The sequence below is a fragment of the Cavia porcellus genome, unplaced genomic scaffold, assembly GCF_034190915.1.
Source record: "Cavia porcellus strain 051 isolate PalLab524CR breed Dunkin Hartley unplaced genomic scaffold, mCavPor4.1 scaffold_17, whole genome shotgun sequence".
NCBI classification, from domain to species: domain Eukaryota; kingdom Metazoa; phylum Chordata; class Mammalia; order Rodentia; family Caviidae; genus Cavia; species Cavia porcellus.
In genome coordinates, this window is record NW_026947500.1 from 10,320,664 (window position 1) to 10,344,422 (window position 23,759).

Genomic DNA, 23,759 nt, shown 5'->3' on the forward strand with positions numbered 1-23,759 from the left:
CATGCTTCACCGACACAAAATGGGCTGCAAAACTTACTTGTGTGACACATTGTACCTGCTTGATGAACTCAATCTGTCATTTCAGGGGGAGAATAATAGTTGAGTTCAAGTCAACAGATAAAGTGACTACATTCAAAGCCGAACTGGAATTCCGGAGTGAAAACTGAACACTGGAATTTTTGACATGTTTCCAGCAGCAGAGATATTGAAAGAAATGGAGTGAGGACCTTCTCTCTCCAAGTTAGTCCATGATAACATATCTCAGCTTTCAAAAGTTTGAGCTTACTTCCCAACCACAAAATGAGCCCTGCCGTGTGAAGGAATTCATCTGTGGCCCATTTGCGAATAAGCCAGGTGAATGATCTTTATCCAAGTGAGAAGAGGAACTATTTGTGATCACAAATAGTGCTGGCCTTAAAAGGATGGTTGAGAGGATTTCAAATGTACATGTACTCTGGATCAAGGTCAAGTCAGACTATCTTGAGGTTGCTGAAAGTGTATTAAAAGTCTGTTTCTAATTCCAGCATCCTATCTTTGTGAACCACAGTTTTCTGCAGTGACAGCAGCCAAGATCACAGAGTTGATTGGGCATAAGCAAAACACTTAAGCATTACTGTTTTCTATCTCCTCCAGATGGAACTGTCTAGGGTCAGAAAAACGAACTCAGGGCTCTTGCTTATTTTGCATTATGATAAATTGTATAATGATATTATTATATTTTACTATGGAAGAATAATAAAACTAAAGTGCACTATATATATTGTGCTTGAGTCATTGTGAAACCATCTTCTTTTCCCTGTCCAAGGACAACTGTCTTCCTCAAAACAGGGTCCTGGTGCCAAAAACAGTGAGGACTCTGCTCCACCACAGTAATATGTCTCCTACCTGTAACTTAATTGCAAGAATCCTAGTGCACTCTACACTGTGTTAGGGACCTTGATGCTCTCTTCTTTCTTTGCTTCCTTTCTTCCGTTTTTCCTTCCCTCCCTCCTATCCTCCACTCCTCCCTTTCCCTCTCTCATTTTCATTTATTCATCTTCTCAATGATTTATTACTATTTCAGTACGTCTGGTGTGCTGATAATCTCAGTGAACCATATCTTCACCTTACACAACCTTTCTTTTCTACCAGCACATGCACTTGACTTTTTAAGGTAGCTCTTTTTCTCTGCTATAATTCCTATCTGTTCCTGGATGTGATTGTCTGTGCCTTTTATTAACAGCAATTGCAAAACCACATCTGATTGCTTCCATGTGTAGATCAGTCATTTTTCTATTTCCATTGATTGAAAATTGGCATCCTAGGCACTGAGAAGGGATAACTTGTCATTGTTTGTTAGTCCAAGCAGGATCTGTGATGAGATTAGGGCTCTTCAGTGCTGGTGGGCATGGGAAGCAGGGCACCACACATGTTAGGGAAGCATTCTCCATTATTTTTTTGGTATTGTTTTGTGGATTTTGGCCAATTTAGGCAAGACTTGTGTGACTGGGCTTTGGGATTAGGATTTTCTCCATATCCATCCCCACTTTGCTTTTCTTTCTGTATCTAGGTTTTTCTGGGAGGAATTTCCTTCCTTCGGTAATGACAGATTCTATGTATAGGAGGTGAGATTCAAGAGAGTTTCTTGTCCCTCTTCCAATGTCTTAACTTATTTAAGCTACTTGAGCAGAACACCATCAACTAAACCATAGAGCAGACATCTATTTCTCATGTTCTGGAGGTTGAGAAGTCCAAGATCAAGACACATACATGCTCAAAGTCTGGTGAGGACCGTCTTCTCAGTTTATAGGTGGTTATCTTGCTGTGTTTTACACAGCAGGTAAGATCTTCCTGGAATTTCTTTTATAAAGATACTATTCCCATTCATGGAGGCTCCACTTCTTTATATATTATCACACTGGGAATTATGTTTTCCCATGTGAATTTGGGAGTGGACGAGGTATGCATATTTAACCTATTGAGCCCAAATATAGGGATTTTTTTGTGCCTTTATTCTATAAGGAAAAATGGATGGCTATGTTCTCAAAAGAGAGGTTTTTCTACTCTTTTCCCAGTGACAGACAAGTTTTGTTCTACTCAGCTTGAAACAGTGCATCTTCACCCGTGCTATGAAGGTAACAGTTCATTGTCCTTTCTTAACAGATCAATATTTTTGTTTTGTAGCAAAGAAAAGTTTGGCGATGTAGACACAGCTTTGGCCTGATCGCTGACACCTGCAGGTCTCTAGTTTTTTATGTCAGCGCACTATGTTGTTGAGCTCTGTCTCGCCACCAGTCTTCTTCCAAACTTCCTCCTAAATATGTCATGGAGGCGCATGGGATAGAAAACATGTGTATGGGTGAATTCTTTACTTGTGTCTGGTTCTTCCGTCTATTCCAAAATGAACACACTTTATATTTAAGAATATGTTAAACTTTTGGTAATTTCTTTTTACCCACTCTAGGTACCACGCTTTGGCAAAGCTGAATACATTTGTTTATCTAAGATTTGCTTTTACTTTGGATGAGGATTATCCTTTGTTAGAATTCAGTTTCTTGGACTGTCTTCTGTTACAGGCTGAATATTTACATCTTCTACTAAAATGTACATGTTGAATTGAAAATGACAGCATTAGGAGAGTTGGAACGTGTGGGAAGTCTTCAGTTCGTGATAGTTGAACCTTGTAAATGGAGTTAGTGTCTGTAATCAGAGAGACATGAAAGCTTGTTCTTTTTCTGCTCTGTACTAATGTGAAAGTACAGGAAAAGCCCATATAAAAATCAGAGAGCGGAGTGTCCTCATCAGGGGCTTGTCTGCCTGACCTGGGACTTCTGGCCACCAGCACTGTCAAAAATAAATACTTGTTTAACCCATGGTACTCTACTAGGCTAGGCTGCATGGACCAAACACCCGTGACCCCCAGCTCTCTCATGGGATGTAGATTTATCATTTTATCCACCATGAGGTTTTCCTGATGTCCGGATACTTAGGAGGTTTGCATCTTTCAAAATCATAAAAATATAACTTTAAAACAAATGCTTATACATGGAAAGGTGAATAAAAATCTTATAAAGCCATATTTTGTCACTTTTTCTAACTCTTCAGCCGTTCCTCTCATACCTGGGCACCCCTTCTTTTCAAGCCTTTTGGTATTGAGTGGCAAATGCAGCAGAAACCTCTGAGCCTGCACAGACACAGCAACAGACTTGGAAAGATACTGAGTTTATAACTAGCTGAATCTATTCTGCTAAAAGTTTAAAGATGTAATATTTGCTTTCTCTTTCAGGCAACATGGTAACAGAGTACCCATCAAATGATAAATTGGGCATATGCGAAAGAGAACAGATGGAGGAAATCAAGAAAGATAGGTGCTGACTCAGACTCACTTATTCGAGGTAGAAGAAATTCGGGAAATAAAATTACATCAGGTTAGGCAACTTCCTCTCTGTCATCACTTTTGCAAGTGTTAGTGAAAGAGGTGGTTTGGGAGAATATGCCTCTAACCACAAACTTTAACAACAGCTTTGAAGAATAAGATATCTGATATCCAGCTCCACAAATGTGGCGATAAATATAAATGACATTTCAGCCCTCCTAGTAACGTAAATAACACTCACAAACATGGAGCCAGGTTTTCTCCTTGCAAAATATAAGTTTTGAGTTTTATGTGAATTTGTTAACTCCTTACAGCTAGACACAGAGGGCACTAGGGTTTTCCAGACAATATGCTACACATGAGAATTCTGTGTCTGCCGAACATGTTGGAATTTGGTGCCTGGTTGTGTATCTCAACTGCTAGCTCATTTGACATATTACTCACGTACCTTAATCTTATAATGAGACTCAGGTAAAGGTCAGTCTGAAAGAAAAATTCTTGAAAGAACAGCAGGAGACCAAAGTGATATGCAAAGGGAAAAAGAAAACAGTCCTATTCCTTTCTCTCTAAAAAGATTTTGTGCATTACAACCTCAGGCTGATTTGCACACCGGTCCCCCAATTTCCCAGGAGCAGCTCAGTCTCACAGTTGCTCCCATGTGAAACGCTGGGCTTAGCTTGTCTTCATGATTTCTATGTTTCCACTGCTGGTGTAACAGCAGGTTGGTGCCTGTGAAAGTGAGACATCAATCCAGGAAAGTGAAATCGAACACATTCTTCGTGGAGACTCAATTCTAATGATTCAAATATTCTAGATACATGATTGTTTTTCTAGAACTATTTGAATGCCGGCCCTTTGGAGATCCTTGGACTGCCTAAATATACTCATCAATGTTCATACACATTTTGAGAAACATTGCGGTAAACTGACCTAAACGATTTAGATGTACAAATATTAGCCTCTTTGGGGTAGAGACAGACAGCCAATGATTTGATGGCTGCTTTTATACCATTTTCCCAAGTAAATGAAACAAACTTTCTAAGTAGTGGAAAATGAAATTCACATGAAAAAGTGTGCATCATAGTCTATACCAATTCTTGATTTATGTAATTTAAAGCACTAACAAATGTAATAACAGTAGGAAGTGGCTAGCTTTCTAGTTAGCCCGGGGTGACCAACTACTTCTAATATCCAGACTAGAGATGGCGAGCCATGTAGAGCTTTCAGTGACACCAACAGTCCACTCTGGTGCACATGCCATGGATTTCCCACCACTGGCCTAGACAGAGACCATTATGTAATCAAATGTAGCACATTACTTTTTAAAGTAAGTTCTGCAAGGCTGACTAGATTTTAAAACTTTAGTCTGGCAAGTAAGGACATGACTTAGAAGTATTTTAAATTCTACTTGAAAAGTCACTAATCATAATTTCAACAAAGAAAATTATTTTAACAGCATTTTATGAATCTACAAAGACTATGATGTTGAGTCGCCAATAAATCCCTAAAACATTTTCTGTAAACACTTTTGGGATATATCTCTTTGATTATACCTCGGGTCCTTCTCATTAAAATATTCAACTCTGCTTCAGTAGAGCAGGCAATAACAATAATGAAGGTACTGCATGATTTGTTAAGGGAGAGTTGAGTCAAATTTTGTTTGAGCAAAAAGAGCTTGAGATTTACTGTTAAGAAAAGTTTCACTAGATCTATGAAAAGTCTTTCACATTTGCCCTAAGAAATGAGGAACTTCAGGAATATTAATACAGCTGACAAATATCTATGCCATAAATACATCTTTCCTTTGATACAAAGGAATACTCTATTTAAGTAGAAAAATGTCTATAGTTCTCTCTCTAGCCTAAACTTCTATTTGGAGAAGGAAGGACATAAAACATTGATCAGCTGTACCATTTTCTATAATCTGTCCTCCTTAACTCAGTGTCTTAAAAGCACACTTGGTCTTTGTGCTTTATTTTAAAGAAAGAAACCATATAAATTCTTATCAGAGACTTGGACACAAGAGCCCCATTTAAACTTTTTCCTGGCCTCTATAAAATTTAAATCAATTTCCTGTGTAATCTATAGGAAATAGACTTAAATAAAAAAAACACTCAAAGAAAGATTTAATTGTGTTCATTACACCAAACTTACATAAAACAGGATCTCAATCTACTTTGAAAGGATGTTCAGCACTAAAGGTTAAAACAAGAAGAAACCTTTAGTTAACCTTCAATTAACCATATCTGCCTCAGACTTTCTATTAATCAAGTTTTACTCCTTCTTGCATTATTTTTATGACATTCAATTTTATTTGGTTTCTTCACTGTCTTTCTCAGAGGTAGAATAGCTATTTTATTGAAGGAAAGTGAATCAAAACACGATAGGCTTACTGTGTGACCTTCATCTCCCTGAGGTTCTCTTTTTCTTTTTAAACTGACAATAATGAGGTCTACCTCACTGTTCTGTGTAAGAGTGGAAAAAGTCATGAGGAGAAGTAGGATTCTTTTGAAGAAACCAACACTTTTGGATTCAGAGAGACATTAACTCTGCCATGTATGAGCTATGTGCCATAGGGCAGAGTATTGACGTCGCTGAGACTCAGTTTCCTTACCAATAAAATAGAAATGGAAAGCCCCTTCTGGACATTTGGATGTAGGATCAAATAATTTCTGTAAAAGTCTTGGTATATAAAAAGTAAAAGAAGGTAGTTTTTAATTTTGGTTTTACTGAGAGAAGACACTGTGTACAACTACATAAAAATAAATGAAGCAATAAGACCTCATGTTTTAATAATTAAATAATTTAATTATTTATTTCTTCTTTGGGAAAAGTGCATTCCACTAATTCTTAGTATTTCTTTTTTAAGTCTTGATCAGGGACAAAGTTAGACTTCTGTTGACCTTGACACTGTTGAATTTCTCAGAGAAGTAACAAAAGGATTCAAACGTTGAGAAATGTCATTGTCTCATTCTAACGCAGTGGGTTCCAAACCACTTTGCATCAAATTTAGCTGGAGATCTCTTAAAAATCCCACATCAACATCAGGGTATCATCCACGGTCCAGTAATTATGCAGTGTATCATTTTGATTTGATTACTTCAAGTAATTTTTAAGTTTTGTTTTCTGATTGTAGTCAAGTACACAGAACTCAAAGTACATATTAGTAACTTTTTAAAGTGTATGGTTCCATGGTATTAAGTGAATGCACATTGTTGTGCAAACACTACTTCATGCATCTTTACTTTTTCATCTTGTGAAGCTGCAACTATATACAATGAGAAGTAACTCTCCATTTGCCTCTCCTCACAGCCCTAAAGAATCTTCATTCAATTTTCTGACGCTTTGAATTTTCTATTGCAATATCCTCCAGTACATGGAAGTGTACTGTATTCACCCACTTGTGATGGGCTTATTTCCCTTAGCATCTTCAGCTACATCTGTAGCATGTACTGTACTGTAGCATGTATCAGCATGCCTAGGAACACATGTTAGTACATGTGCTGTTGAAAGACTATCCTAGAAAACATTTTAATGCACTCTGTGAAGGCAGGCAATCAGGTAATTTTTTAAAAAAGAATATGGAAAAGTTCATCAATTTGCATTCCATCTTTGAGCAGAATCCATGCTGATCTCAATATTGTCCCAGTTTGAGTATATAATATGCAAATGAAGCAAGCACATTGAGTAATTTTTGAAACTGCACATTGCTTAGACATCCAATCAGTTTAGTTGTGTAGTCAATTTTAAATTGTAGATATTTTAAAATATAGAAAAAATAGAATAGATAATTTTAAATAGTTAGAAAACATATTATTTCCAATTTTTTTCTGCATATGTTTATGGGTCCATGTATACATATTTGGGACATGCTAGCTGTTTAGAATAAAAAAAAATGTGTGAAAGCTATTTGTCAAAAAAAATAACAGAATAAAACAAAATATGGAACCTGGTTGGGTGATAGTAAATTAACATAATGCTCTCATCCTGAAATATGCTGTAGAAATGCAGAATACAAAAATCATGATTTTAGGTTCAAGTTACTTAAAATAAAATAGAAAAAGGCCTTCTGTGAACTAACACACTTAATCATGCAGGGCTGAGTATTGTTTATTAATGAATCTTTTTCATGAAACATATCAGGAATTAGATATGAATTTTTCAATGCTCTGTTACACTAAGCTTTTATAGGCTCCAGAAGTAGATAAAGAATTGCTAACAGCATTAATGGAGAGGTGTGAATGCCACCAGCAATGCAGAATTCTGTTGCAACTGAGGAAAATTACCACCAAATTTAAGACTATTTTCCCCCTTTGGCATTTTTCTCAACCATATGTAGTTTTTAAATTATTGTGATGAATTCTATCACATTATTGCAAATATACAGGATGTATTTACCTAAGATAAATATGATTACTTCGTATGTTTTCTGAAATAATAGCACACAATATGTACCAGAAAATAAGGCAAATATATAATAACTGTGTGAATTATATTTGATACTGCCAGAATTTTTTGAAATATATATGTTTAACAGATGTAAATGTTTATATTAGATCATATGGAATCTAATTATTCATCTGCCTTTTAAAGAAGTGTGGAACTCTTGTTTTTTCTCAGCAGAGTTTTTTTCAAACTGCCTCAGATTTCCATATCAAATTCCATCTCAAATCTTCTGAGTCGTCTGTGATGCTGACGTTGGCATTAAAACGTGCGTGGCATTTCCCCAGAAGTGAAGGTCATCTTTGGTTTTAACTAACAAGGAAGATGGCAAGCTAGATGGATACATATGAACACAGATTTATGAACAGATAGATGTTAATATACAAAACTGGTATCCTCTGGATGTGACATTTAAAAAATTACAATAAGTAGAAACACCATTGGAAATTAAATATTAATGAAATTGTGTTCAGAAATAGTTTATGAGAACATTTATATTGTGTATCTTCATTGATCTTCCTGTGAAAAGAAAAGCTGTGCACATTTTGCAGAAGAGAAACCAGATACTGACATTAACTGTCTTGCTGAGTCACAGACCAGGCAGGGATAGATGACAATCAGGAATCAACTTCTGTGGATAGACTTCAAACTCAGTCTTCATTCCCCTAAAATGTGCATCGTAAGGTAAACAGAATCCTTCCTTTTTCTTTAGTTTTTTCATAAGGGCCTCCAAATTTAGGATGAGACTTGGTTGCCAAATAATTAAGCTCCAATTAAATTATTATTATTATTATTTTGGTACTGAGAATCAAACTCAGGACCTCACACTTGTCAGGCAGGTGCTGCACCACTGAATTGTATATCTGGCCTCCTCTAACTAAATTATTGATAACAATCACAAACTTCTAAACAAAGAATTCATAAAAGCAATAATTTTATTGTTTTCCATATTTTGCAAACATGAGCTCAGTAGAGATTCTCAAAAGTAGATGGTACTCAGAATCTTCACCAACACTTTTGAAAAGTACTGATTTCTCTGCACCAGTTAGATTTATTCATTATCATGGAATCTCTGTTCTCTTTAAGATCCAAAGCTGGGCCTAATGTTGAGATAGTTTTTGGAACTATTACTTTAGGAAAAAAATGCATTAGACTGGTTTTGGTGAGACGCTTATCAAAAGCAAGGTAAATCAATGTGGCATGTGAATACCTATGATTCAGCTCTGGAAGTTTGAGGCAGGAGAAGTGCAAGTTTGAGCCCAGGCTGTGTAATTTAATGACTTAGAGAAACTGTGTCTCAAAAAAAAAAAAAAAAAAAAGAGTTTGGGATGTAGCTCAGTGCAAAATGCCTGGGCTTAATCCCCAGTACTGAAAAAAAATTCAAGTGTAAATCAATGTAAACTTTATTTATATATCAGCCCACAATTACAAAGAAACTGAAAGTTTTGTGTAGACAAAGTTCAAATTTTTTAATGAGAATGGAAACAGAATAGCAAAAATGAAATTAGGTTTCTACAAACACTATTTACTAAGAACAATAAAATAAATCATAAAATCTGAAGAAATATAAACCAATCACAAACGTCATTCTTAATTTATCAACACAGCACTGCACTTACCAATGTCATGGAAGTCTTTGCATTCTTTTTAGTAAAAGAATGTTTATGGTGTGGTTTTCCCACAGTTCATTCAACCAGTATGTGATGGATAAGAATGTGGGTGGGTTGTTTCTGATATTTTTCAGTGACAGGCAACGATACATCTTCAAGAAAAATTCCCTGTATCTGGATCACAGGCTCCAAATGCAACATGTATCTCATTACTTTAGACATTGCAAATCTCATTCCACAAAGGTTTGACCAACCTCCTTTTCATTCAGCAATACGTGAAGATGCCCCTGTCCCCACAACCTTGAAATGGACTATCATTAGTTTAACTTTTATAATCTGGTAGTTGAGAGATAGCTTTGTAGTGTTCTTTTGGTTTCCGTTTCTCATCTCTCCTATTTTGAGAGAGGTCGAACATCCAAATGTTTGAATGTTACTTTTAATAAACTGAACTGATAAACCAGCTTTTTAAACACAGAATTGAAATACTCCAAGACTTTTTCTTCCCAGGTGTAACAATATACTGCAAGGTTTTACATGCTAATTTCTACCCCCATAAAATATATTTTATAGTTCCTGTAAATAGAGCAATTACATAATTAAATTGTGAATAATGACTTCTTATTTCTTATTGAATCGTGCATCTTAAAGGCATATGATTTAACTTCTATAATTCATAATGCTGGTCCTAGGGGTGAAAATAAAAATAAAGTTAGTCTCATTAATAGATGTTGGCAATTGTTTTAGAAGACTATTTGCTAAGTAATCAAACTTAAGTGGTGGCCCACATATTATAGTATTTCTTATATTGTTTTGTGTTTGATCACTGGAGAATCTCACTTTGAAATGATTTCTATGAAATTTAGAATGATTCACTACTTCATATAATATTCTACTAGCAGGACCATAAAATGATGTGCCACAAACCAGCATGGCAGGGTTCTGCACCAGCACTTACTTATTTCTCTTTAAAACTATCCACTGTTTGCTCTTTGTTCAAATGTTTTCATTGTAATAATCACAATTGTGCTTTCATAAATATAAATGATGTTCTGTGTTTTGTGATGTGTGTGTGTGTTGTCAACAATCTAAATATTTTCAGTCACAAATGTTATATTGGTCAAAACTGATTTTGAAAGACTGGTTTTGAAACATGTCACAGTAAAATATATTTTCTTTGAACTACAAAGGCAGTTTCTCTTTTCTCACTGGAAAGAATTGTAGTACAAAAATTTTTTTCTAGAGTGTGGTATTTGTCCAATGGAATAGATATTTTTTGAAGAAAATGGTCACACTGTCAGAAGGATGTAACAATAATTTTGTAGGATAATTTTCCAATAAATGTAGTGAAACTCATAAATTTTTAAAATCCAATTTGCTGATACTGTGCATGTAACTTATTCTAACGGGCAGGCTAAAGTTTCATGAATTACTTCTGAAGTGGGCATTTGATACAAGCAATTATTTCTACAGCTAAAATCAGCAATTAAACTCATTTGATAAATAAATTATTTGATTCAAGTATTGTATTCAGCAGGAACAACTTTCATGTCCACTGTTTATCTTTTGATCGATATTTTTAAAACTTGTACATGAAAATTTTGTAATATTATGTTTATAAATTTTATACATATGCTTACCAGAAACTTCATAATATTATTGTTTTGAAAAGTCAAACATAATTTCTTTGGAGATTTAACATTTTTTCTTTATAAGTTATTTTATTTTCTCAGGAACAAGTTATTTTCTATTTTAATAATTATTATATGTATTAATTCACACAGGCCTAAGGGATTATAAAATAGTAATATTTCCTGAAAAGTACACAGATTGTGAATAAATATTCTTCAAAATATAAATTAAAACAACAACAAGATATGGAAAATTTAAAGAATTTTACATTTTCAAAAGATTTTTCAAGATCTGGGGATATAGCTCAGTGGCACAAGTGCCTGCCTGGCAAGTGCAAGGTCGTGAGTTCAATCCTTAGGTACCAAAGTAAAACAAAATAAAATTTGTAACATAAATAAGACATAGTGATGCCTCTAATCCCACTACTCAGTAAACTGAGAAGGAAGTGTTACTAGTTGAGAACTACATAGTGATATCTTGTTTCCAAACATGAAAGTCAAGGGACCAGGGCTATAGTTCAGTGACATACGTGCATACCTGGCAAGTCCAAGGTCCTGAGTTCCATTCCTGGTATGAAGGAAAGAAAGAAAGAAAGAAAGAAAGAAAGAAAGAAAGAAAGAAAGAAAGAAAAAAAGAAAGAAAGAAAGAAAGAAGAGAAAACCCAACCAGGCATGGTGGCACATGTCTGTAATCCCAGCACTCAAGAAGCTGAGGCAGTAGGATCATCATGAATTTGAGGCCAGCTTGGCCTACGTAGTGAGACCCTGTCTCAAAAATAAATTTAAAAAATAAAAAAAACAAAAGATTTTTCAAAAACTATTTAAAATTACTATAAAATTAAACTCATAGAATAAGTCATATTTAATGTCAGAATTTTAAGTCAAAATAATTAATACTTAAATTTTAAAATTTAATAAATTTAATCATGATGGTATCAGTGTCTTGATTCCTATATACATCAGTAAATTTAGAATAAGAAAATTTGCCTCAAATTGCAAAATATTTCTCAGCCAGTATGTGTATCTGGGGCAAATACCCTGGTGCTTAGTCTGTAATTTTAGAAACATGTCTTTAAACATACAGGGTGGTTTTACAATGGTCATTATTCATTACGCACTAATCTGTTGCATTCCCAGTCTGCAAGAGGAATGACGAGTCTGTCTGAACTTTTACTTGAGTTTCTCCATCACTCAGCACTCAGGTCTTCCTGGTCCTCCACACAGTGCCTGTCCCTGACTCATCAAGACAGTGAGCACTCATTCGATTACTTGGCCTTGCTTCGAGTCTAAGAGGAAGAGACTTAGAGATGCATTTCCCTGGGGTGTGAACAGTATGAGCAGCAGCTCTTCACCGACCTCTTACAAGTTACTGCATTTCTGTTCTATGCAACAGTGCTCCCTAAAGCCTGGGTCTAACTAGGGCCCCTTTTGCTGGAATCTAAGCCTTATCTTGGAGAATAAAAGGAACAGAATGTTAACAAAATTATTTTAACCTTTATATTTGTCAGCTTTATGAACTTATCACAGGAATTCTCAAATAATTACTCCCCATGTTTCATTTGAAGCTGTCTTTCATACAGCACCTGCGTTTTCTCCATTGGGTCATTTTCCTGATCATATTCTGGCTGCAAATGTATGCACATTTACTATGAATATTAGGGAGGAAAAATAACTTTCAATAATCCATGCTTGTCTTTTTCTGGGTAATTCACAAAATATTTTGGAATTTAATATTTTGTAGTATATTTAATTAGTTAATCTGAGCTACTTTCAAGTTCATTATCTAAAAACTATATTAATTAGGCATATTTTTAAAGAATTAAAACAATTATGTTTTATTTCTTTTAAAAGTTTCTTTGTCCTTTAATTAAAATTTAAAGCATTTTTTTAAAGGACACTAAAAAGAGAAAAATTTTAAAAATCATACACTTTCTTTGCTTAAGATATATTCAGGTCAACCACCTGAAAAGAAAGATTCAAGCCAATTAAGTATGCTTCCAGGAACTTTATGATGAGATCACTGGTTGGTGTTTAAAAATGTGGTTGGGCTTCATTTCTTTCAAGCCTTTCTCTTATGTCTAGAACTTTAAATTCCTAATTAAGCAGTTCCACTTTTGGAGAGATTTACAAATGAGTCAGTGCTTAGGAGAATTGATTGATCTTAATTGGGAATCAAATCTCCAACGCATCTACCATTTCCACATTCTTAAATACTGAAAACACACTGGGTAAGTCCGTTGCTAACACATCATTATTTTCAATTTCTAAACCTGTTCTAAATTTGAAAAAAGAAGGAGCTATCAGCATTTGCATGCATACTAAACACCACCAGCCTTCACCATCTCAGGCTGCTGTCACACAGTGAGAGCAAGGTTAGGGGCGGAAGTGGAACCTGGAGTTCATGTTACTGTCATGCTAGTAGACGGTCAGGCAGAGAGAGCTACTCCTGCCAGCTGAAGGGAAGGTGGGTCATAACTGTTTGTACTGCCGTTTCAGAGTCACAGGTTGATCCTGTGCCAGGCTGCATAATTGTAGGATTACTTGTGCCACAAATTCAAAAAGAGACTTTCTATTCTAAAAGACTGAAAGAATTATTTCATGGTATTGTGTTTGTCATTGATTTGAACTTGCACAAAGCTGAGTCCATGACATACTACTGCTATTGTGATTGTCTGAATTCCCTCTAATGTTGGTCCCCAGGCATGCAAACTAAGAAGGAATAAAACTGGAAACCAGTGGGCCTCAGGTTCATATTAAGAGGCAGCATGTAAAAATTAAAAAGACACTTCATTTAGAATTACAAGACTTGTGTCCAGTTCTGAATCGGCACTTAGCAATGTGATCAGAGTATGACCTTTAACCATTATGAGCTTTAGTTTCCATATATGTAAGACATGAACAATAGTTGTTGAAACCAATGACATTATTGTAAGAGGTAACATCAGGCACATCAGAGTGCTTCATAGTTCCCAAAAGCAAAATTTTTAACTTGCAAAAAAGTGAAGATATAATGAATGCTACTATAATTTCTCCTGCCATTTTGAGTATAAATAATAAATATGTGCCATTTTACATCCACAAAAAAATCCATTGTCTATACCAGTGTCTCAGTGCATTTTTCCTATGTTTCTTTTCTAGTAATTTCAGGTATTATGTTTAGATATCTGATCCATTTTGAATTGATTTTTGTAAATGGCCTACCTCCTAACAGCACATTTACCTCTACACTCACCGTGAATCAATCTGTCATCCACTACTGGTATAACAGTTCCATGATCTAATCGCCTTCCAAAAGCCTTACCTCTAACCACACAGACCCTTTGGGTAATATTCTAGAACTAAACCGTAAAGGGTCTAGCTCTCATTTTATGTCAAGTAGCATTTGTTTTTATAAAGATATATATCTACATTTTTTTCTTGGTGAATTTCTTACTTTGCCAATACATATTAAAATTCTTTGTCTCTTCTGACCAGTTTTTATTTGAAGTCTATCTTGTTGGGTATGAGCATAGCTATTCCTGACTGTTTTCTGACTCTAGCTGGATGGATATCACTTTCTGTCTTTTTACTTTCAGTCTATTATATCTGCAGATGAGGTGTGTTTCTTGAAGACAACTTATAGATAAGACTAATTTTTTTAATACTGCCAATATGCGTCTTTTTTTGAAGACTTAAGAGCAGTTACATTAAATGTTGTTATAGAATTATGTGTACTCATCCTCATAATTTTGTTGTTTTTCCAATATTTGATTCACTTCTGTTATTCATTTGTATTTCTGTCCCAAAGAGATTTGCTCTTTTCTTTTGTCTTGAAGTGATTACTTTCTTGGTGTATGTCTAGCATTTCCTAAAGTATTTTCTTTAGTGTTAGTTTGATTGTCATAAATTTCTCTAGTTCATACTTATCATGCAAGGTCTTCATACCCTCTTCAATTTTGAATGATAGGTTTGCAGGTTATAGAAATCTATCATGGCAATTATTTTCTGTCAGGATTGGAAAAACTTTGCTTAAAGTCCTGTGGCCTTTAAGGATTTTCTTGAGAAATCTAGTACTATTTTGATGGGTTTGCTTTTATAAGAGATTTGGCATTTTTCTCTAAAAGCTTTTAATATTGTTTCCTTTTCTGACATTTCAACAATGATATATCACAGGGAAATTCTTTTCTAATCATGTCTATTTGGAGTTCTAACTGCCCCCTTTACCTGAATATCTATCATACTTATCATTTAATGTACACAACATTTAATGTAAGTGCTGTGATATTTATCACATTCTCCAGTTTGGGGAAATTTTTCTGCTATATTTTCAGTGAATAGTTTTTTTTTCTAGAGTCATTAGTATATATATCAATAGCTTCTTCTAACCCAATGAGCTTTAAATGATTTCTTTTATATTTATACAGGAAACACTGAAGTCTGTTCAATGCTTCTAGTCTTTTTTGTTGTTTTTGATTCCTATCTTGGTGTTCTATAACTTCCACTCTGTCTTCAACTCCTGATGTTCCCTCTTTGATTGGTCTTGTGTGCTGCCTAGACGTTTTTTGTTTCTTTGTTTTTCTTCTGGAGGTTTTAATTTCTAGCATTTCTGCTTGATTTTGTTTTCAGGACTTGTATCACTTTACTGACGTGATCTTTCACATCCTGCACTGCCTTCTTTAATTTATTCAGCTGTTTGCTTGTGTATTCTTGATGACATTGATCATTTTAACTATATTTTTTTAAAAATTATTTTTCCAGGGGCTGGGGATTTAGCTCAGTGGCATAAGCACCTGCCTTGCAAGCAGGCAGTCGTGAGTTCAATCCCCGGTAACAATAAAAAAAAAAAAATATATTTTTCCAGAAATTCAAGCACTTCAGTATCTGTAGGAGCATATGTTTGGGACTTGTACATTTTTGGTGGCATCTTGTTCCTGTTTTCTCAGTGTGTCTGTGCTATGTATTGAGGTTTGGGAAACAAATCAATAGAATGCTGTATGGGGTTCTTGCAGTAGTGTGTTCTGCACTGTGGCTACTGCTTCACATGAGGGTTCCCAGGCAGTTTCTTCTAGGTGATAGGTTCGCTCCTAGTACTTCTCTGAGAGGAAGAAGTACCTACCAGGAACATCAACATTTGGAAAGCTAATCACAGACTATCTGATAGTCAAGAACTTGATGGGAAAGTTCTTTACAATTTCACTAGCCCAGGAAAAGACACAATAGTACAGTACTATAGCCTCAACAAAATTAAACATTAATGATTTAATAATATTTCAAATAGTACATGGAAAAAAAGAGTTAAAAGTATAGAAAAATAGAAAACAATAACAATAAAGTAATAGTATACAAAAAAGAGAAACAAGATAGACAGAAGCAGCTATGCAGAGGAAAAGATAGAGGGAGCGGAAAGAAAGGAAATATTAATTGGAGGTGAGAGAAGAGGAAAGGATATTGTATCAAGTCATTGATAAAACAGTACAACAAATCCAGATACTCCCGTGGAGCATCATTGTGGACTATGGGGGAAAAAAACAAGGCGGAGTGTTACGGAATGAAAGCAGAAAATACAGCTCCACCGGCACACGCGTCCCTGAAGACCAGCCCTTGTCTTACAGAAGACATTACCAGGGAGGGTGCACAGCGCTGCCAGTGCCTACCCTGCCGCGTCCAGGAGCTTCTGCTGTTCCAGGGTCAGTCGTTGGCAGCTACTGCCCAGCGCGTCTCAGCCTGACCCTGCCAGCCAGGAATCTGCAGCAGACTCCACCGTATCCTGGTCTCTGTCTTGGAACTACGAGCTCCCTGGTCTCTGCACACCCGTAACGCACTCCGTCCGTCCCCAGGCTGGGTCAGGGGACCCTCAGCTGTGGTGGGCTGATGCAGGCCTCCTGTCTTCCTTTGCCTCGTTTCCAGGTGCTGATTGACCCAGACGGGGGCGATGGAGCAGGGCCTGTTGTTCTCTTCTCTACTAGGCCACCCGGATCTTCACGTTTCCTAGTTCCCCATCTTACCTGCACTGCACTCTAGTGCTCCCCTCTGAACTTGCTGGCAAACACTATTTGCTTTGTTTTTGATCCTCCACTGGGGCAAAGGGGACACGCCCAGCGACTCTAGTTAACTTTCTCTCAGTGTGTCTACCTGTTCTTTTTTTCAATAACTTTACAAATTTAAATTTTTTGCCCTGAATTTTATTTTTATAAATCAATATCCCTTTCCTTCATCTGCCTCTTGTTTATATTCTATAAATAAATATTCTTTGTTTCTTTCATCTTTCTCTTTGATTCTTATGTGTTATTTTGTAGGAAGCTTTTACGCGTGCTGGTTTGATTTCACTTTTCATTCAGAGTGAGCAGTCTTGCCTTTAATAGGAATGTTTCATCCTCCTCACAACTATTTCTTTTGTGATCTTTTCTCCAAATGCTCTGTATTTTACATGCTTTATTGTTTTTCTTGTATATGGATCATATTTTATGTGTGTTTATTTTCTTTCACGTTCTGTTTTATAATTCTGATAGCTGTCATCTTTAGTTATTAAAATTATTTTATATTTCCATAATCATTCATTCAATAATTAAATAATATATGTAAACATATTTCACAATTAAAAGAAGAAATTTATTCAACTTTAATTTCTTACTCTCTCATTCCTCTTCCCCTTGATTCCCTTGCTTAGCATTCTGGTTTTGTTTTATATAATTAGGACTCAAGTAGTTATCAGTAAAATATTACTCTTACACTACTTATCTTTTAGGCAATCCTTTCATATTTATTTTGTAATCATGTATTTAAACTATAATTACACTGAGTTCTATGTTAAAGATGGTTGAGTGTTCAGCAAAGTCTTTTAAGTGGAGCCATGACATTGAATCTATGATATTCATCTTTTAGAAAAGCTGACACATAACCTGAAGAAATTTTTACTCTAAGAAGAGTTGATAAATAATCTTTTTCCTAAGCCCTGTCTATATCTTAAAATATGTTTCTATTGCCTTCATTTAAATCCTTAACTGTTGAGAAATTCTTTGCCAAGAAATTTTCCGTTTTCATATGGGAATATAAATAACTATATTTTCTCTTCCATTCATTTTGTAAATGTAGAAGTTGAAGTTTGTTCTTCTACTATAGAACAAAATAGATTTTGGTACATGTTTTTATTTATTTATTTATTTATTGAATATTTATTAAGTGGATGTCCAGTGTAGGCTATGATCTAATTTTGTTTATGAGGATATGTTGAGGACAAATAAACAAATTTCATGTTCCTGTGGGACTATATATTTCCTCTACAATGTTTTCATGATTTATTATTATTATTATGCATAATATTTTCTTGAACATTTTTTTAAATTCATTTTTCTTTTTAAAATTTTTTTATTTTAAAGAGATTAAGACAAAAGAGGACATAACAAAGCAGATCAGAGCAGAACAATGTAAGCAAAACAGTATTTCACCACAACTCATAATTAACGGTAACTACCATAATGTCTCATTCTTTGAAATAGGTGAGCATAGTTTCATATACAATAATATCAAATATAACAAAATAGTATAAAATCATTCAAGAAATGAAAGTATTACATGGCATTCAGAACCAAGTAACAGAGAACAAACAATGGCTACTATATTATCTCATTTTCCATAGAAAATTTGTTTATACTATCATACATAATAAAATCCAGTAAGATACAATATGATAGAACCAATGGAAACAGAAGAACAAAAGCATGGAAGGACTTCAGAGTAAGATGATATTAAATCAGCACTGGCTATTATAATATCTTGTTTTCTTTAAAATAGTTCATACTATTACAGATAATAAAATTTTTAAAAAAGCAGGATAGGGGCTGGGGATTTAGCTCAGCGGCATAAGTGCCTGCCTTGCAAGCAGGCAGTTGTGAGTTCGATCCCTGGTACCGATAAAAACGAAAAAGACAAAAAAAAAAAAAAAAAAAAAAAAAAAAAAAAAAAAAAGCAGGATAAAATCATTCCAACTAATGAATGCAAACATTATCAGGCTTCAAAGCAATGTAATGGGGAATCACGATTACCATACACTCTTATGTACTCTTACCATTTCTTACACTAGGGAAACTATACGGTATTTATATATGTGCAAACTCTTTTTTCATAAAATTTGTTAAGAATAAAGCTGAGGTCATTTTCTTTTCTCTTTCCCTATTTATTAAAGAGAATTTTAAAAAACAACAAAAGAAACGAACAATGGTTATATTACATACTGTTGTCTTCAAAATACTTGCTTAGATTATCAGACATAGGCATGCAAGATTGATCAAATACTGCAAGCACTAACTGTTCTTTCGATGAATTAGTAGAATGAGTAGTATGATTACCTGAGCTCTCTTGCATATATATATATATTTTTTTTTTTTCCCTTTTCTTCTGTCTCCTTTCTCCCATCCTAGTTGTTCTTTCCTTTTGAGTAGTTCCTTTGTCTTCCACAATGTCTGTTGTACATTTTGGATCTCATTTACTTTTTCAGTGTATTACACTAGGAAGACAATATGATGTTTATACATGCTATTCTGATTTATTTCACTTAAAAGTATAGTTTCAGGTTACATCCATTTACCTGTATAAAAACCTTGAGTTTATCTTTCTTTATAGTGTCTTAAAATACCACATATTTTTATTCATTCTATGATTGATGGGCATTTGGGTTGTTCCCAAGATTTAGCTATTACAAATTGTGCTGCTGTAAACTTAGGTGCACATATATCACTGTGGTATGAATATTTTTCAATTCTTCTGGAAAAATACCCAGAAGGGGAATAGCTTGATTGAATGGGACCTCACTCCTTGTTTTCTGAAGAATTTCCACACTGATTTCCATAGTGTTTTTACCAATCTACACTCCTATCAACAGTACAGAAGTGTCTGTCCATTTTCTCCGCAGCTCAGCCAGCATTTGTTATTGGATGATCTCTTGATATGAGTCATTCCTTCTGGGGTGAAATGCAGTCTCAATGCTATTTTAATTTGTATTTCTTGAATGACTAGTGATATTGAACATCTTATTATATATTTATTTGCCATTTATATTTCCTCATCTGAGAAATGTGTATTCATCTCACATGCCATTTTTGGATGGGATCTTTGAATTTGTGGGGGTCTTCATTGTTTTAAATTTTTATGTGTTCTAGATAGAAGTCCTTTATCTGAGGGACATTTGATTAAGATTTTACCCCAATTCATCGGTTTCCTTTTTACTCTGTTGGTGATTTCTTTTGATCTGCAAACTGTTTTTTAATAAGATTCAAACCCAATTGTTAAAGCTTTGAAGTATTTCCTGTGCAGTTTGTTTTTTATTCATGAAATGTTTTCCTACTGCTATGTCTCCAAAATCTCTACCTACTGTCTCTCCAAGTCCATTGTTTTTGTTTTAATGTTTAGACTTTGATACATTTTTACTTCAGTTTAGTGCATGGTGATAGACATTGGTCTAGTTTTAGTTTAAGATGCAGAGAACCAGTTTTTCTAGCAATGTTTATTAAAGAGGCTATCTTTTTTTCAATGAATGTGTTTGAGCCCTTCTCAAAGATAAGGTAGTTGAGTGTGTTTGCAGTTGTGACTGCATCTTCTCATCTGTTTCACTGATCCTCAGGTCTGTTTTATATTTTCCCAGTGCCATGCTAATTTTATCACAGCAGCTTTATAATATAATTTCAAGTCAGGGATTGTGATGCCTTCTGCCTTGGCCTTGTTGCCCATACTGCCTTTGCTATTCTAGATTGCTTCTGGTTCCAGATGAATTCTAAGAGTATTTTCTCTAGATTGGTGAGGTACGCTAACAGCGTTTTGATTGAGATTGCATTAAATACGTATAACAGTTTTGGGAGTATGTCTGTTTTCACAATGTTGGTTCTTCCTATCTATGAGCAAGTAATAACTTTCCATTTTCTGAGATTCTCTTCTATTTCTTTAGAGGACTGTAATTTTCAATGTATAGGTCTATTGCTCCCTTTGTTAGACTGAATCTTAAGTATTTCGTTTTTTATGTTATTGTGAAGGCTGTGGTTTCCCTAAATCTTCTCTCAGTAAATATGTTGTTTGTGTATAGGAATGTTATTGATTTTTGAGTGTTGATTTTGTATCCAGTGACACTGCTGAATTTGCTTATTAAATCTGCAAGTCTTTTGATTGAGTTTTTGGAGTCTTTTATGTAGAGTACCATCTCATCTGCAAATAATAAATTCACTTCTTTATTTCCTATCTCCTATCCTTATTCCTTTTATTTCTCTCTCTTTTCCAATTGCTCTGATCAATGTTTCCAGAACTATATTCAATAGGAGTGGTAATAGTGGACATCCTTGTTTTATTCCTGAGTTTAGGCTAAAAGCTTTCATTTTTTGTTCATTTAGTATAACATTGGTTGTTGGTTTGTTATAGATGATGTTTATCAGATTGAGGTAAAGAGCATTTATTCCAATATCCGTAGGATTTTTATCATGAACGAATGTCACATTTATCAAAAGCTTTTTCTACATCTATTGAGAACGTCATGTGATTTTGTCTTTGGATCTGCTAATGTAGGATATTACATTTGATTTGCATATATTGAGCCATCCCATTGTTTTGTTGGGTTGGATTTTATTCTCTTTTGTTTTGTTTGATTATGTCAAATCTGATAATAGAATCACCTATTTCAAAGATAGCAAGATATATTATGGTAGTAATGGTAGCTTGTTTTGAAGTCCTTTATTGCATTCATTGTTTTTTAATTGTCTATTTTATTCTGTTCTGTTTGATTTTTACTATGTCTGAAGTTATCTGCAGCTATTCTGAAGACATCAAGAGGCGTTATAGTAGCTATTGTTGATTTTGTAGTGTTTTGAAGTCCTGTATCTTCTAAACTGGTTTGTTTTGATAGGTATTATTCTGTCTTACCCTCTTTAAAATAAAGTTTAAAAAAAAGATTTCTGAGCATCAGTCTTACTATTCAGAGTTTCACTTTTAGGGTTTATTTTTCCTCTAATAGTTTTTCCTTTCATTGAGAATTTTAATTTCCACATTGGAGCTTCTTTATATTTCTATCTATTTTTTTCTCTGATGATTCACGCAAACGTAGGTTATCTAGGTTTTCTGTAGCTCTTCAAATAATAAGCCACTTGGTTGATCCACTTCTGTCATGAGCTGATTATCTGCTGATTATCTAAAGAACCTGTTATTATTTATTATTACTCCATTCCGTATGTACCACAGTGGTGAAATTTTCATTATTTTGTCTGCATTTTTCTGTGGTGTCATAAAACAATTACAGTTTTGAAAGACAATTTTTTTATCTTGCCAGCTAAAATTCAAGTTTGAAAGTTCTACCTGCTGTGCTTTATTTGTTGCATCTATGTTCACGAAAATATACTCTGTCCACTTCTTCCAATTCTTTCTCTACTATCTAGCTTTTAGCTCTGCTGTGCCAAATTTCAGCCTAAAAATAAAAGTAGAAAGGTAAGGGTACTGCAATCACACTTCTCTGACAACTTCTAAATGTGACATACACAGAAGAGAGAAGGCTACCTAAACTGGGATCACCTAGAGTCATTCTATTTAAGTGTGATCTCCCCACGACAAACAGCAGCATTTACTGAGAGCATCTTTGAACTATCAGGTCTCATCCTATACATACTGGTGTCTTTGTACAAAATGCACTGGACTTCTGTGCCTTTTAAATTTATTAGCACTGAATAAGGAAGCTTTTGAAAAACATTTGTGCCTGGTTTTATCTCTATAAATACTGGATTTTTTTTTTTTTTGGTTTGTTTGTTTTTTTAAAGAGTGAAGGCATGCATTAGCATTGTACCAAATTAGTATAAATACTCTGGCCAAAAACAGTATAAAGTTGTTGTTTCATACTTCTGTAGGTCAGAGGCTCAATAGCCACAGCTGGTTTCTTTGCCTGAAGTTCACAGGTCCACATGAAGCTGCTGACAAGGCTCTGCTCCTCTCTGAAGGCTCTCAGTGGGAATCTACATTCAGATTCTTGTGAAATTCATTTCCACAGAACTGCAGAACTGAGGTCCCTCTTTATTTACTCTGTTCATTTATGGATTTAGGGATCATGCTCAGCCTTCAGGAGCCTCCTTTGATCCTGGGTGCCTTATCTTCGAAGCAGGCAGTGGTGGGTTGAGTCTGCCCAAAGCCTCAGATGTCCCTGACCACACATCTGCCTCGTGCCTCCTGTCTTCTCCTCCCCAAGTTATTTCTGACTTTCTTTTTCCTTCTTCTGCATTTCAAGTTCATGTAATTACATGGACACAAATGGATAATCCAAGAGAATCCCTTTATTTTTTAAATGAGTTGATTAGTAACTAGCCTAAGGCTAACTATAAAATCCTTTCATTGAAGTGCTTAAATTTGGACAGATAACCAAAGATGACAAGATTATGAGTGGCTGAGAGAATCTTCAGAATTCTATCTATTTAGGTCATTTTTAGCAACTTTTTAATATGTGGTAAAGATTGAGAATCATTATTACAATCTTTGGATTTTTGATATTGGAAGAGAAAAATTAATTTTCTATTTTCTTTCAATAATGTAGAAATGTCATACTTCAGAAAGTGATAATTAATCTCACTGTATTAGTGATGTCTTGTCACCATAACAAAATATTTGAGGCAGTCTACTTTATACAGCTTAGTTCATTCCATTTTGGACCCTCAACGGCATGTTCTGGCAGTTTCAGTTCAGGTGATGCTCATCATGGGGGCAAAAACCCCAAGTGGCACATGATATCAC